The sequence below is a fragment of the Gorilla gorilla genome, chromosome 15, assembly GCF_029281585.2.
Source record: "Gorilla gorilla gorilla isolate KB3781 chromosome 15, NHGRI_mGorGor1-v2.1_pri, whole genome shotgun sequence".
NCBI lineage: Eukaryota > Metazoa > Chordata > Mammalia > Primates > Hominidae > Gorilla > Gorilla gorilla.
This window is the reverse complement of record NC_073239.2, coordinates 37,500,693-37,516,810: the sequence shown is the minus strand read 5'-3', so window position 1 is coordinate 37,516,810 and position 16,118 is coordinate 37,500,693. Positions and strand designations below refer to the sequence as shown.

Here is a 16,118-nt window from a genome sequence, read left to right as displayed (position 1 = left end):
CCGGCTAAGGCTGAGGCCCAGGGACTCGCCTTCGACTGTGCACGATCGGAGGGGTCGCTCTGCAGTGGGCGCTGTGACGGGGGCGCAGTTACTGACGTCTCCTGGGGCAACACCTATAAATAAGGCCCAAATGCGGCCCGTCCTTCCAGCTGCGGACACCAGAGGGCGCAGCCCCAGGACCACGCCCCCACTCCCCTACCCCACCTGGAAAGGGGTCCACCCGAGCCGGCCCCGCGGTCACTAGTCGGGGGAGGGGAGGCCCTGGAGCTTCACGCGGGAGCTCCCGCCGCGGGAACCACAGCCACCGCTAAGCCTTTCTGGCCTGCCCGCCCCATCGCAGGGAGAGGACGGGGGAGGGGCAGGACGGGCGCCTGGACAGCTGGGTTCCTCCCGCAGGTGCTTCTGACTCCGGCATGGAGGAAGCACCTGCATTCTCGGCCCAGGCCCGCAGCCAGGGCTATTCCGCCCGCTGCGCCCCAGGTAAGCCGGGCCAGCGTGGGGTAGAAGCGGGGCCTGGGCTGCGGATGGGACTGCCCTGACCCGCGTCTGCCCCCAGGGCAAAAGCCCCGCAAGGCAGTGTGAGCTGGAGCCGCCAGCCTGAGGACCTCTTTTAAGATGACCCGTACGGACGCTCCGGACCTGCTGGTGTCGACCGTGTACCAGGACATCAAGGTGGCGACCCCGGGACCCGCGTCCAAGCGCTCGCCATGTGAGCGATCCGTGGCCCGACCTGCTGAGCCCGCGCCTTTCAACAAGCGCCACTGAGGAAGCTTCGACTTCCTGGAGGCGCTGGACCGGCCAACCATGGAGACCCTGCCGGAGCCACCGCCCCCGGAGCCCGCTGTGCCGCGCGCCCGGACCCGCGAGGCCGAGCCACACCGCCGCGCCCGCTCCAAGAGCGCGCCCCGCGCGCCCCCGGGCCTGACGCCCGCGCCCGCCTTGCCGCAGGTGTTGCCCCGCCGAGGGCGGGAGGCCCAGCGTGCGGCGCGGGCCGAGGCATCGCCGCGCCCTTGCCAACTAGCTGCGTCCCATCAAGTTGCAGCCGCAGCTGGGCGGCCCCGGCCACATCGCGCCCCTGTGCGCCGCCGCGGGCCGCTGCGCACCTCCCGAGCCACCCGCGGGTCCCTACCCCTACGTGCGCTCCTTCCGGACATCAAGCCAGAGGACGTAGTGCTCCAGCACGCCGCCTGGGGCTTGCGGTCCTGCGGGCCCGCCCCGCCCCGCAGTTCCACGGCCTCACGGTGTCCGGGCCCCGCCATATGGCGCTGTCGCACACCCCGACGCCAAGCGACTCATACTGTGCGGATCCCCGGGCGTTCTACTGCGACGAGCCCCTGCCTGGGCCCCGGGACTACGCCGAGCGCGGCAGTCTGCCTTTCATCACCACGCCGGGCCCCACCCAGTTCTTCTATACAGAGGAGCCCCAAGGCTTCCGGGGCAGCTTCGCGGCCAGTCCCGGTCCAACCTTCGACGCCTACTGCCCCAGGCCCTATCCGTCGGAGGAGCTCCCAGGGCCCAGTCCAAGGTGCACGGGGGGCTACTACGCAGGAGAGGTGCGCACCTTCCCAATCCAGGAACCGTCCTCCCGTTCCTACTATGGGGAGGCTCCCCGAGCCTACGGCCTGCCCTACGGGCCCCGCTATGTCCCTGAGGAGCCCCGGGCCCACTGCACCGCCCGCCCTTTTTACACGGAGGACTTCGGAAAATACCGTGAGCGTGACGTCCTTGCTCGGACGTACGCGCACCCGCTCAGCAGCCCAGCCTGGGCGGACTGGGGCCTGCGACCCTACCGCACCCTGCAAGTGGTGCAGTCCTCTAACCCCGACCCGTTGCTCGCCTCCTGGCATGGCGGCACTGGCACCAGTCCACCCTGGCTGGCCACCGACAGCCGCCACTACTCGTGCTCCTGGGACAACATTCTGGCCCCGGGCCGTGCCGAGACCAGTTGGGCCATGGCCGCAGCTATGAGAACCTGCTGGGGCGCGAGGTGCGGGAGCTGCGAGGCGTGTCCCCCGAAGGCTGGTGCCCACCCGTCGTCGTGAACCTGTCCACCTCGCCCAGACGCTATGCCCCACTGTCCCTGTCTGAGACGTCGCTGACGGAGAAGGGCCGCGCGGGTGAGGGCCCGGGCCGCAGCTGGTACGTGATGCCCGAGATCACCATCACTGACAATGACCTGCACGCCACCGAGCACGCACCAGGGCCTGGGAGTTGCCCAGGGGCTGCACGCGGCCACTTCCTCATGCGGCCCCCGACGGCCCCACCTCTGGCCACCAGCGGATCCTAGAGCAGCTGGACGAGCTCATCACGGACCTGGTCATCGACTTGCGACCCTCCGCCGGCCAGGCCTCAGAGCCCGCAGCCCACTGCCTGGGCCCCCAACTGCGCTAACTGCTGGACTCGCGGCCCGCGGGCTCCGGGGCCCCCGTGCTGGTGCCGCCACGCTAGCCCCCAGCCTCCGCCGGCATCGCCCAGGAGCCCTCGGCCCTGGGAGAGGCGGCTGACATGTCCCCGGAACCCAGCGCCGACGAAGACGACCTGATGACCTGCTCCAGTGCGCACTGCTGGCACACAGAGACCATGTTCAACGCCTGCCTCTACGTCAAGTCCTGCCACAGCTGCTACACCTACTACTGCTCACGCCTGTGCCGCGGCAAGGACTGGGACGTCCACAAGGCGCGCTGCGTGTGCGGCCGCGTGGGCAGCGTGTGCCGCCACATGCTGCAGTTTTGCTGTGACAGTGGCCCGGTGCACCGTGCTTTCTCGCCCATCGCTCGTGTGGGTTTCCTGTCACGCAGGCGCAGCGTGCTCTTCCTGGGCTTCCCAAGTCCAGGCTCAGCCGAAAACTTCCTGTGCTTTGGCCTGGAGGGGCTGCTGCTATCCCCCACCCAACTATCGCAGCGTGAGCTGGCCACACACGCGGCGCCCCTGGGCAGCTACATACGCGAGCTGGCAGCCGCTGGGCGCCTCTACGAGCCGGCAGAGCTTCCTGCTCAGCATGGCCGTGGCCGTGGGACCCAGCACCACGCCCCTGGGGACATCTGCCCTGCCCGTGCCCACGCCACCCAGCCATGGGCCAACAGTGTGCAAGTTAGCCAAGGTAGTGCTGGCGGCCGGCAGCCCCTCGTGGCCGCCCCTGGCGCGGAGCGGTGGGCGCGACATGGAGACGCTGATCCTGACGCCACTGCCGGACACCCACATTTTCCAGTATCTTTATACAGTATCCTATGTCTGGTACCAATTTATTGTATTAGTTCATTTTCACACTGCTATCAAGAAATGCCTGAGACTCGGTAATTTATAAAGAAGAGGGATTTAATTGACTGAGTTCAGCATGGCTGGGGATACCTCAGGAAACTTACAATCATGGCAGAAGGAGAAGCACGCACGTCTTACATGGCAGCAAGCGAGAGAGGGAGGAGCAAGCAGGGGAAATGCCAGATAGTTATAAAACTATGAGATCCCATGAGAACTCACTCAGTATGATGAAAACAGCATGGGGAAACTGCCCCCGTGATCCAATCACCTCCCACCAGGTCCTTTCCTCAACATATGGGGATTAAGGGGATTGCAGTTCAGGATGAGATTTGGGTGGGGACACAGCCAAACCGTATCAGCATACCTAGGTTACTAGCTCATATCTGGAGCCAGCAATGGGGTTTGTCCCACCAGAATCACTCAAGTGTAGAGTGATGTGGTTCCCCAAAGGAAAACTAAGGTGGTGTTTCTAGACAAAAAGGATTCAATGCTGGGAAGGCAAAAGCAGTGTATCTATTCCACAGTAGGATGTGAGTCATCAGTACACATGAGATAGTAAGAAGGCTAGGAGTAGTGATTGACGCCTGTAATCCCAGCATTTGGGAGGCCAAGGCAGGTGGATTGCTTGAGTCCAGGAGTTCAAGGCCAGCCTGGGCAACATGGCAAGGCCTTGTCTCTACAAAAACAATACACAAATCAGCTGGGTATGGTGGCATACACCTGTAGTTCCAGCTACTCAGGAGGCTGAGGTGGGAGGATCGCTTGAGCCTTGGGAGGTCAAGTCTGCAGTGAGTTGTGATCATGCCACTGCACTCTGGCCTGGGTGATAAAGTAAGACCCTGTCTCAAAAAAACAAAAGAAAAATGATAACAACAATGAAACCCAGAAAGAAGTAACAAAAGCACCACTGTTTCATCTCTATATTTTTACTTTCTGGTAGTTGAAAGAGAAGAAATTATTGGCCAAAATAATATATGTACATATATCCTTAGATCTATATCTACGTTTATCTATATCTATAGTCATATAGTCATTTGTATTGGAAGACACAGCTCCTGAATTCTATTGCTCTTTAGATACTGACCCATATGAGATTCCGAAGAGAACAGGTAATGCATTTCAGATTTATTTGTGATGAACATATAGCATCAAGCTTCAGGAACTGATTTGCTTCTCATGTGCATTGGTACTAGTTGGACTGTCATCACGCTGTGACATCGGTCCTCTCTGAAGGACCAATAGCTCCCCTTCTCTCCTCATTGCTTTAGGCCTGACCTTTACTGAGATCCCCCTCCTAATAGTCTGTAGTCTATGACAGATTGGCAAAGTAAACTTTGGCCATTTCTATGTTAGTTTTTTTCTGCAGTGGCAAGAAACAGTCACTGAACATTGATTTCTTGAGTATAATTTGTCTGTGTTTTAAAAGTTTAGAAATGTGTTCTTTGGACTACATACTTGGCCTAAAACACCCAGTGGACTACCACACTATACCCCCATCACTTGCACTACATCACCAATGGTAGGGTGGCCACATTCACTGTTTACAAGGATCTATTCCTTAGGACTGAGTCATTAGCACAATCCTATCTTCCTAGGCTTATTAGAGAAATCGAAGACAGGATATTTGAATTGAAAGGTACCTACAAATCCATCTTCTTTCCCATTGATTGATTGAATCCCTTTCATACTGTTTCTTGAGGATGGTCAATCAGTCTTGCTTAAGCACTTCCCCCGGGAGGAAAGTCACTATTTACAGATTCCCCAGCTGCTTGCATTGCTAACAGTTTGTAGAGAAAGTTCTCTCCCATAGAGTTGCTCTCTCATTAATAGTCATCTGTTCTTAAAGCAACAAGGCCAGTTTTGAGGAATCTCTTTGTGCCCCTTTTCAGTAGTAGATCAGGGTTTGCACTTCAAAGGATATCTTGGGTGTCTTTTTATGAGTCAAAGGCTTATCATCTTTATTGCAGATCAGTAACAAGGCAGGTTTCTGGAATATGTATATGGTTTCCGTATAAACAGTCCCCAAACTCATGTATCAACCTGACAAAGTCTAGACTCAAGAGTTTGTTTCAAGAAGAAAAAAAAAGAGCCAGGCATGATAGAAAGAATTGCAAGCCTATAAATTGTGCTGAAGTGTGTTTATATAACTAGATTAGAGTTTAAATAAAGCACTCCAACGGTAAACTGAACTACAAGTCCTAGTGGTAAAAGCAACCTCTGAAGAGTCAGTAGAACGGACAGGTTACACTTGTTTTGATTGTGCACACAAGCGAACACGGATTTCCAAATGGATGGCTAGCACCTCAGGACATTGCTTCCAGAGGGCAAATTTCATCATTGTCATTCTCATTTTGAGAAAATGAAGTTCAAAAAGATGGGTGACTGCCGTAAGACAGAGCCCTTATTTCAAGGTCCAGGGATACCTATGACCCCTCTGACCTAATCCAGGTGACAATTTACAGCCGATTCATATGACCCTGTTGACTCAAGCCAGTACCCAAAGCTATTTCCCATTTAATGAGACAAAAATCTCACCTGAGAGGGCCATACTAGCTGTGAATTTTCATCAGATTCCTAGAGATGCCTGCGACTTTCCACCTTCTCCTCCCATCAGTATTTAGAACTCTTGAATCATAGTTCAATTATCAATCAAGTTTTCTAGAGAAACAGGAATATAACTTGTTCAGTGATTTTGGCTTGTGCTAAGGGCTAAGCCAGTCAGAAAAGAAAAACAGAGGAACCAAAGTAATATATTCAAGCAATATACTCAAAACCAGTTGAAGAAGAAGCTGAAGGAGGAAGTCTGTGGGGTTTATTTTTATTTATTTATTTATTTATTTATTTATTTATTTATTTATTTGAGACAGAGTCTCACCCTTCACCCAGGCTGGAGTGCAGTGGTGCAATCTCAGCTCACTGTAAGCTCCACCTCCTGGGTTCACACCATTCTCCTGCCTCAGCCTCCTGAGTAGCTGGGACTACAGGCACCCACCACCATGCCTGGCTAGTTTTTTTGTATTTTTAGTAGAGGCAGGGTTTCACCATGTTAGCCAGGATGGTCTCGATCTCCTGACCTTGTGATCTGCCCTCCTCGGCCTCCCAAAGTGCTAGGATTACAGGCGTGAGCCACCACGCCCGGCCGTTTGTGGGGTTTATAAAGAAAATCAATGCTTTATAAAATTGTATAGCCATGTGTTAAGTAAGTGTAATTTTAAGGCAAACTGCTTTATACTGTATGTGTATGATTACAGATACAAAACTATACAATCATATATCACTTAATGACAGGGATATGTTTGGAGAAATTCATGGCTAGGCATTTCTGTGCAAACACCATAGAATGTACTTACACAATCCCAGACAGTATAGCCTACTATACACCTAGGCTATACAGTATAGTCTATTGCTCCTAGGCTACACACCTACACAGCATGTGACTGAACTGAATACTGTAGGCAATCGGAACACAACGGTAAGTACTTGTGTATCTAAACATAGAAAAGGTACAGTAAAAATATAATATAAAAGGTAAAATAAGGCCAGGCATGGTGGCTCACACCAGTAATCCCAGCATTTCCGGAGGCTGAGGCGGGCAGATCACCTGAGGTCAGGAGTTTGAGACCAGCCTGGCTAACATGGCGAAACCCCATCTCTACTAAAAATACAAAAATTAGCCGGGAGTGGTGGTGCACCCCTGTAATCCCAGCTGCTTGGGAGGCTGAGGCAGGAGAATCACTTGAACTTGGGAGGTAGAGGTTGCAGTGAGCCGGGATTGCACCACTGCACTCCAGCCTGGGCATCTCAAAAAAAAAAAAAAAAAAGTAAAATATAGTCCACTTGTATATGGCACTCACCATGAATGGAGCTTGCAGGACTGGAAGTTGCCTGGGTGAGTCAGTGATGAGTGGGGAGTGAATGTGAGGGCCTAGGACATGACCTACCCTACCGGAGACTTTATAAACACTGTACACTTAGGCTGCAATAAGTTTATTAAAAATATTTTCTTTCTTTTGCAATAAATTAACCTTACCTTACTGTATCTTTTTAACTCTATAAACTTTTTTTTTTTTTTCTGGTACCAGACCATTCCAGGCAGGGAGAGCCACTGAGCTCACTCCATGGGCTGCCCACATGGGGTCTGGACCCAGCTGCCCTCCTGTGCCTGACAGGCAGCCCCTGGGCCATCACAGGATGCATTGTGTGGTGATCAGTGGCCCACCGCCTGCCCTTGTGGTGGGTGCAGTTCACAGGTTCTGCCCCAGGCCTGGCACAGTGGCCTTCCCAGCCTGGCCCAGGATAGGGGACATGAATGATCCTTGCCTGTGCCCCTTCGGATCATGTGAGTTTGGACCCTCACTGCAGAAGTCCCTCCGGGTCCCTTTTCAACTGAGCTGTGGGGGACTTGCTTAGTCCTCATGCCCAGGGTCAGGGGAGGGGTGCAGAGTCTCCACCCTAAATCCCCTAGGGCCTGAGGGAGGCCTCCCAGGTGACCTCTGTCCTCTCCAGTGACATGAGTCCTCCCAGATGGCCTCAGCCCTCTCAGGTGACATGCTTCCATGGTGACTCTGGCTCTTGCAGGAGGTGGGCTACCACAGGGACATGAGCTGCCTAACTGCCATCCTCCTCATGTATCTGCCAGAGGAAGACACCTTCTGGGCACTGGATCAGCTGATGGCCAAGGAGAGGCACTCCCTGCAGGGTAGGCAGACAGCTACCCCCAGGGCCTCACACAGCCAGGCCATGGGACGGCCACCCTGGCTGGGCGATCCTGACTTCCAGGCAAGGCACCTTCCTTGCATTCCAGCTTGTTAGGAGCCTTCAGGACATCCCTGCTGAGGGTCCCACAGGAGCCTAGAGCTGAACAGGGACCCTTTCACTTCAAGGCAGACACCTTTCATCCCCAACAGCAGAGGGCACTGCAGCCTCCCCCTGGACACCCTGTGTGTCCCAGAGCCACAGCCCTCTAGCCCTGAGTTCATGCAGGTGCCTGTCACTTCCCCAAGAGTCCTGCTACCTCCCAGCTGGCCACACTCCCAACTGCCCTCCCAGCCGACATATGGGCCAATGAAGTCGAGATGGCAGTGTCTGCCCATCCCATGTCCCCCAGCCTGACCCCATGTCCAGGAGAGGCCATGTAGCCCATTGGCACCCACCCTGTTCCCTCCACTGGCCACTGCCTGCCTCAGCCCTGCCTCACAGCCTCAAAGGCAGGCCTGCCCTCCTGGCACCTCTACCCAGGATGCTGCTGTGCAGTGCCTCTGGCTAGGGCCCACCTCCCTAGAGCTGAGGCCACATGGTAGGGTCACCTGATGGAAGGGAGGAAGGCCTCAGAGTCCGGGGTCCCCTGCCACTGCCCAGCTCTTTCAGCTGACGGCTCCACATCTTGGGAGTGGGCTCTGATGCATGATGGGTCAGGGGCTTCTCAGTTTTCTGCAGTCCAAATACTGCCCAGCTCCGGAGGCTCCTATCCCACCAGGAGCAGGTATAACACAAATTTTTCCCAAAGATCATGCGGTACCTGCTGAGTGGATGACAGCCTCAACTCTTTCCCAGAGGCCCAGGGTCCCATGGGGCAGGGAAACAGGGAAAGATGGAGCTCCTCGAGGGGCTGACAAGAGGCTGAGTCCCAGCCAGGGCCTCACCCAAGATGGGGATTCTCCATGGGTTTGGAGTTGGGTTTTCTTTTCCTGCCCTGGAGGAGGAGGCAGAGGTACTAGGATGGGGGCTGAGCTCCAGCTGAGCAGGGTTAAGGGAAGTGTGTCCACCAGGCATCTGTGCATGGGGTAGTTGTTGGGAAGCACTGGCCACTGCCCCGTGTTCTGCCCCAGGACAGCTCAGGGGGCCCTGAGCACCTATGGTCCAGGATTGAGGTTTGTTGAGTTGGCTCCTCTGGTGTTTCCTTGATGGGGTACGGAGGCAAATGGAGATTCCAGGCCAGGGACCCTCATGTCCCACAGTGCCCAGCTCCCCCAGGAGGACCTGGATCACCCCAAGCCCACATGAAGCACAGGAAAGTTTCTGCATGGCACAGAAGCCAGGCCCTCCCCAAAAGGGGGCATCACATGGCAGGGGCCAGGACTCAGGCCCACTGCTATTTTCACATTATTAATTTTATAATGTGATATGGTTTGGCTGTGTTACCACCCAAATCTCATCTTGAACTGTAATTTCCATAATCCTCATGTGTCCTGGGAGGGACCCAGTGAGAGGTAACTGAATCATGGCGGCAGTTTCCCCCATGCTGTTCTCATGATAGTGAGTTCTCATGTGATCTGATGGTTTCATAAGCATCTGGCATTTCCCTTTCTTGAGGTGATGAATGCCTCATTTACCCTGATGTGATTATTACACATTGCATGCCTGTGTCTAACTATCTCATGTACCCCCATAAATATATACAGCTACTATGTACTCATAGAAATTAAAAATAAAAATAAATTTAAAATAAAAAGTATGAGTTTTTAAAGGTGAGGTTTGCCCTCCAGCACTGGTCCCTGCCAGGTGTGACCTTCACATCATCTTTCCACATGGTCCAGGCCCCCATCTGCAGAGGCCAACAGTTTCTGAGGAGTGACCTTCCTCAGAAAACAGGGTCTTGGAGGAGACAGTCAGAGGAAGGGGCCTTGTCCTCCCCACTGCACAGCCCCTCGTGGGGATTGGAAAGTGAGGGTTTCTGCCCACAAGTTGGCAGTCACCTTAAGCTCTTTTGTGGGAGGAAGCATAGGGAATATAGGTCCGTGCTGGGACAGCATTTCCTGATCCTGACTTGGAGAAGGTGTTAAAATCTTGACATTCCCGACTCCTCCTTTGTGAGAGCCCCTGCCCTGCAGGTCTCACAGGGTTGTTGTGAGGGTCACCTGTGGTGATGGGTTTGGAAGTGCTTTGTGAATAACACGGTGGGCCTTCCTATTCCTGTCATTGGCCTTTCAACCTTCAATACTAATTGCCTGGGGATCTCCAGGCCTCAAGGTCTAATCCTGGAAGGGTATGAGGTGTCCCTAGTGGAATATTCTACACCTCATGGGAGGTGCCTCACTTCCACCTTCACCCGACATAACCGCTGCTCCTGTTCCCTCAGCCTGGAGAGCTTGCCCAGGAGCACAGGGTAGTACTGGACTGACCTCTTTGGAAAGGGTGATTACATCCTCATTTCAGCTCTCCCTCTTCCTAGCTTTCCACATAGAATTCCAGGGCTCCATGCAGCATTTGCTGGACATGAGAGGGAAAACTTTTAGGGCAGGGATCTGCCCTGGGTGGGGACAGAGGAGTATCCTGGAGTCTGGGTGTCAGGAGTGTGAGCCCTGCCCAGCTGGCCAGCCCCTGTCCCCATGCTGCTCGATGCATGATGTTTCCTGCACAAGCTTCCTTTAGAGGGAAGCTTCCAGAGTGACTGCAGTGAGGTCCATGCTGTTGGGCATGACAGAGCAGCCCTGGAGGTGGCCAAAGAGAAGCAGGCAGAGGAAGCTCCTCCAAGCAGGCTTGGAAAGAAATTTCCGCATATCACTTACGTCACTCTTGCCACTAGAAGGACAATTTTTACAGTGGAGTGGAAGAAAATGACTATGCTGTGGGAGAGAATGGATCCATCCAGAAGAGCAAGGCGGGAGGGGAAATGAGCCCATTGCCAGAATGTTGTGTCTTTTGAAGACATTTGCCAGAATTCTACTTTTGAAGGCTGCCCCTTTTGACAGTCAGTTACTGAGGAAGCTGTGGGACATTTTCAAAGCCTTTTATACAAAAAAACACACAACATACTGCTGTGGGTCTGTGCAGGGACCAGGAAGAGCACAGCTGCCACTGTTCTGTGTCGCAGATGCTACGGGAAGTGCCTTAACACACACAGATGTGCTGCATGCAACTGGGTGAGGAACATCTCTAAAACAGTTTACACTCAAGAGAATTCAATGTTGAGGAGGTTGAATGCATTATCCAAGATCACACATATGTCCTGACAGATTCGGGGTTCAGCGAAGAATTATGTGTAATGAATTATAGAGTTGTATTTTAATTTTGCATTTTAAATTTCTGCAGTTTTCTTCCATCACTTTTCACCATGCTTTCTATACTTGGAATTATTTTTTTTTGGCTTCTTGATCTTCTTTACTTGTATTTATTGATTTTCTACAAGTTTTAACATATATGATTAAAGAGTATTTCTTAATGTTTTAATAATTACCCTAGAAGGGATCACAGCCAAGATGGCCGAATAGGAACAGCTCTGGTCTACAGCTCCCAGTGTGAGCGACACAGAAGACAGGTGATTTCTGCATTTCCATCTGAGTTACTGGGTTCATCTCACCAGGGAGTGCCAGACAGTGGGTGCAGGACAGTGGGTGCAGCACACTGTGTGCGAGCCAAAGCAGGGCGAGGCATTGCCTCACTCGGGAAGCACAAGGGGTCAGGGAGTTCCCTTTCCTAGTCAAAGAAAGGGGTGACAGACGGCACCTGGAAAATCGGGTCACTCCCACCCAAATACTGTGCTTTTCTGACGGGCTTAAAAAATAGCGCACCAGGAGATTATATCCTGCACCTGGCTCAGAAGGTCCTACGCCCACGGAGTCTCGCTGATTGCTAGCACAGCAGCGTGAGATCAAACTGCAAGGAGGCATCGAGGCTGGGGGAGGGGTGCCCACTATTGCCCAGGCTTGCTTAGGTAAACAAAGCAGCCGGGAAGCTCCAACTGGGTGGACCCAACCACAGCTTAGGACTCTCTCCAACAGGCCCTATGATACAGCCACGCAGCCAGCTCACCCCACCCACATTCCACAGGCTGCCCTAGGCTTTAGGACAGTGGCAAACATGGCCTCTGCCCATCCCCGTCTGTGAGCACCCCTTCTTACCCCAAGGTCAGTTGCTAACCAATGAGCTGCTGGGGGCCTCCTTCTCCCACTCCCACTACACTGTGTCCAGAGTGGCCAGCACCAGCTCCAGGTGACAGGGGTCAGTGCATTTGCCTCGGGGGGACTGGCAGAGTGTGTGCTTCCTGAAAGGCTGCGCTGGACTCAGCCCATAGCCTTCGTGTGTCCCATGGGGAAGGGCCAAAGGAAGCAGTCAGCAAGCGCCATCCACCCCAGCTTTTCTCTCCCTGGGGACTGCTGGACTGAGGGTACAGGTGGCCCAGCTCCGAAGGCTGTTGCTGGCCAGGCCAGCCCACCTCCCCTCTGCCCTGCAGGCGCTTGCCTTTTCAGAGTCACATTTGAATCCTACTCCTTGCATCAGGGTTCAGGCAGCTGTCCAAACACCTTATCTTTTCATCTCTGACCATTTCTTCAGAGTCAACTATGAGCAGAAATCACCCAGACACCCCACAGGTAAGTCCACTTGCCTCACATGGCTCTTCCTCTTCTCAAGAACCTACAAGGGCTCCCAGTGCCTGAGGAATAAGGTCCATTGGAGACCCTGCCTTTCTTGCTGCCCCTCTCACCCTCTTCTCCAGGCAGCCAGGCAATCCTCAACACTTCTCCCCTCAAGGAAAGCACAGTGCACCCCAGGATTCCACAGGGGTGCTGCTGTAGGGAGCAAACAACACACCACTGAGGCCCGCTTTCCCTGCTGGGGGGGGGGCGTCCCAGGGCCCCACACACGTCCAGGGTCCTGGCACTTTGCTACTGGGCTCCTGCGGGGAACAGTAGTGGTCTCTTCCCACCAGCCTGTGAGCAGCAAAGAGGCAGGACTGGGGCTCAAACCCCAGTCTCCCCCCTTGCTGTGTGACCCTGTGTGAGCTTAATCTCAAAGAACTCAAAGCAAAGGCTTTGATTTCTGAACGAACACCGGGGTTCAGCACCAGGCTGCAGGGCTCTGAGCCCCCTCACCTTGGTCACCACAAGGGAATCTTTTCTCTTCCAATCACCCAGAGGGAGGCTGGGCCTCCTAGAGCAGAGCAGCATGGGGATAAGCAGCCCTGGGTCCCCTGAAGTCCTAGGTGGGCAAACACAGACTACAGAGGGAGCTCCCCTTTCAGATTAGTGGTGAAATGGTTTCACATCACTGGGAGGGTGTAGAAATCTGTATTTAAGCCCTGTAAAATATAGATTTTGGCACATGGGGACCTAAGAGAATCCTGCCTGGAACAGGGCCTGGCATCCCATCAGTGCTCAATAAACAGCTGCCAGTGACATGCACGAATTAAGGGAGGCCAAGTGTATAAGTTCTTTTATGAAACCAGAATCACTCCTTTGTTCCTCCTCTATGCAAGCAAAGAACCACATGGGTACAGAAGAGGGGAGGCTTTTACACACCAGGCCTCATGCAGGAAACCAGGTCATAGTTCAGGGAGTTTGGAGTGGAAGGGACCTGAGAAGCTGTCCTGGTCTAAGTATCTTTCTCTCATTTTACATAAAGGAATACACAGTGTCAGAAGGAGGACCTGTGTCCAGCCCCTGTGTTCCCCACTCCTGGGCAGACGCGTACCCAGTGCAGTGAGAATGTCTGTGAGGGGGACTTGTCAGCTCCACTGCACAGCACTGATTTTAATCAGCATTTCCCCAGTGGCAAAGAGGCACTTAATGACCTTGTCCAAATCTCATGTTGAAATATAATCCTCAGTGTTGGAGGTGGGGTCTGGTGGGAGGTGCTTTGGTCATGGGGGTAGATCTCTCATGAATCGGTCCTGTCCTTGCAATAGTGAGTGAGTACTTGTGAGATCTGGTTGTTTAAGGATGTGGCACCTCCCTCCCACTCTCTTTTGCTCCCACTTTTGCCTTGTGATGTGCAAGCTTCTGCCTCACCTTCTGTTATGAGTAAAAGCTCCCTGAGGCCTCCCCGAAAGCCGAGCAGATACCAGCACCACATTTGTACAGCCTGTAGAATTGTGAACCAATTAAACATTTTTTCTTTATAAATTACCCAGCCTCAGGTATTTCTTTATAGCAATGAAAGAATGGCCTAATGCAGAAAATTGGTACTGAAGAGTGGTGTTTTGCTATAAAGATACATGAAAATGTGGAAGTGACTTTGGAAGTGAGTAACAGGCAGAGGTTGGAAGAGTTTGGGGGGCTCAGAAGAAGACAGAAAGATGAGGAAAAGTTTGAAATTTCTTAGAGACTGGTTAAATGGCTGCATTCTGTTCATGCCCTAGGAATTTGTGGAAGTTCAAACTTAAGAATGATGATTTAGGGTGTCTGATGGAAGACATTTTTAAGCAGGAAAGCATTCAAGGTGTGGCCTCACTGCTTCTATACTCAGATCCAGGAGCAAAGAAATGACTTAAAGCTGGAATTTATGTTTAAACAGGAAGCAGACCAGAAAAATTTGGAAAATTTGCAGTCTGGCCATGTGACAAAGAAAGAAAAAAGCTTTTTCCAGGAGAAGAATTTGAGCAGGCTGTGGAGCAAACACTTGCTAGACAGTTGCATAATTAAAATGAAAGCCAGATGCTGATAGCCAAGACAATGGGGAAAAGGCCTTACATGCATTCCAGAGATCTCCATGGCAGTCCATCACATCACAGACCTTGAGGCCTAAGAGGAAAGAATGCTTTTGAGGGCCAGGACTTTACTGCTCCACACAGCCCCGGGACACTGCTTCCCACATCCTGGCCACTTCAGCAGCAGTCTCAACTCAGAAGACCCCCGATACAGCTCAGGCTACTGCTTCAGAGGGTGCAAGCTATAAGCCTCGGAAACTTCCATGTGGTGTGTTAAGCCTATGGGCATGCAGAGTGCAAGAGTGATGGCTTGGCATTCTCTGCCTATATTTCAGAGGACGTATGAGAAAGCCTGGGTGTTTAGGCAGAAGCCTGCTGCAGGGGTGGAGCCATCACAGAGAACCTCTCCTAGGGCAGTGCCAAGTGGAAATGTGGGGTTGGACCCCCACACAGTCTTCAATGGGGTACTTTCTAGAGGAGCTGTAAGAAGGGACCATCATCTTCCAGATTCCAGAATAGTGGATCCACTGGCATCTTGCACTCTGTGCCTGGAAAAATTGTAGGCACTTAACCCCAACCCCTGAAAGCAGCTGTGGGGGCTGTACCCTGCAGAGATGCAGGGACAGAGTTTGCCCAAGACCTTGGGAGCCTACCCCCTGCACCAGTGTACCCTGGATGTGGGACACATAGTCAAAGGAGATTATTTTTGAGGTTTAAGATTTAACGACTGCCCTGGTAGATTTCAAACTCATGTGGGGCATGTAACCTCTTTCTTTTGGCCAAGTTACCCCTTTGGGGATGGGAATGCCTGTACCACAATGCCTGTACCACAATGCCTGTACCCCAATTGTGTCTTGAAGTAAATAACTTGTTTTTGATTTTACAGGCTCATAGGTGGAAAAGACTTGCCTTGCCTCAGATGAGAACTTGGACTTGGGACTTTTGAGTTAATGCTGAAATGAGTTAAGGCTTTGGAGGACTATTGGGAAGGCATAATGGTATTTTGCAATGTGAGAAAAACATGAGATTTGGGGCTTGTCCTGGGGTGGAATGATATAGTTTGGATGTTTGTCCCTGCCAAATCTCATGCAATTTTAATTCCCAATGCTGGTGGTGGGACCTAATGGGAGGCATTTGGGCCAGGGGGACAGATACCTCATGGCTTGGTGCTATCCTTGCAATAGTGAGTGAGTACTCATGAGATCTTGCTGTTTAAGGATGTTGCACCTCCCCCACAACTCTCTCTCTTGCTTCTGCTTTGCCATGTGATGTGGAAGCTCCCACTTTTTAACTTTTGCCAAGAGTAAAGGCTCCCTGAGGCCTCCCCAGAAGCTGAATGGATGATAGCACCATGCTTGTACAGCTTGCATTAAAGCTTGTGAACCCATTAAACATATTTTCTTTATATTTACCCAGTTGAAGGTATTTCTTTGTAGCAAGGCAAGATTGGCCTAACACATACCATCCCGATATAGTTTGAATATCTGTCCCTGCC

General features: G+C 52.7%; 1 pseudogene; it reads left to right on the top strand.

The window, feature by feature from the left end:
• Nucleotides 1-607: 607 nt before the first annotated feature.
• Nucleotides 608-16,118, top strand: part of LOC115930604 (apical junction component 1 homolog) — a 30,815-nt pseudogene continuing 15,304 nt past the window's right edge.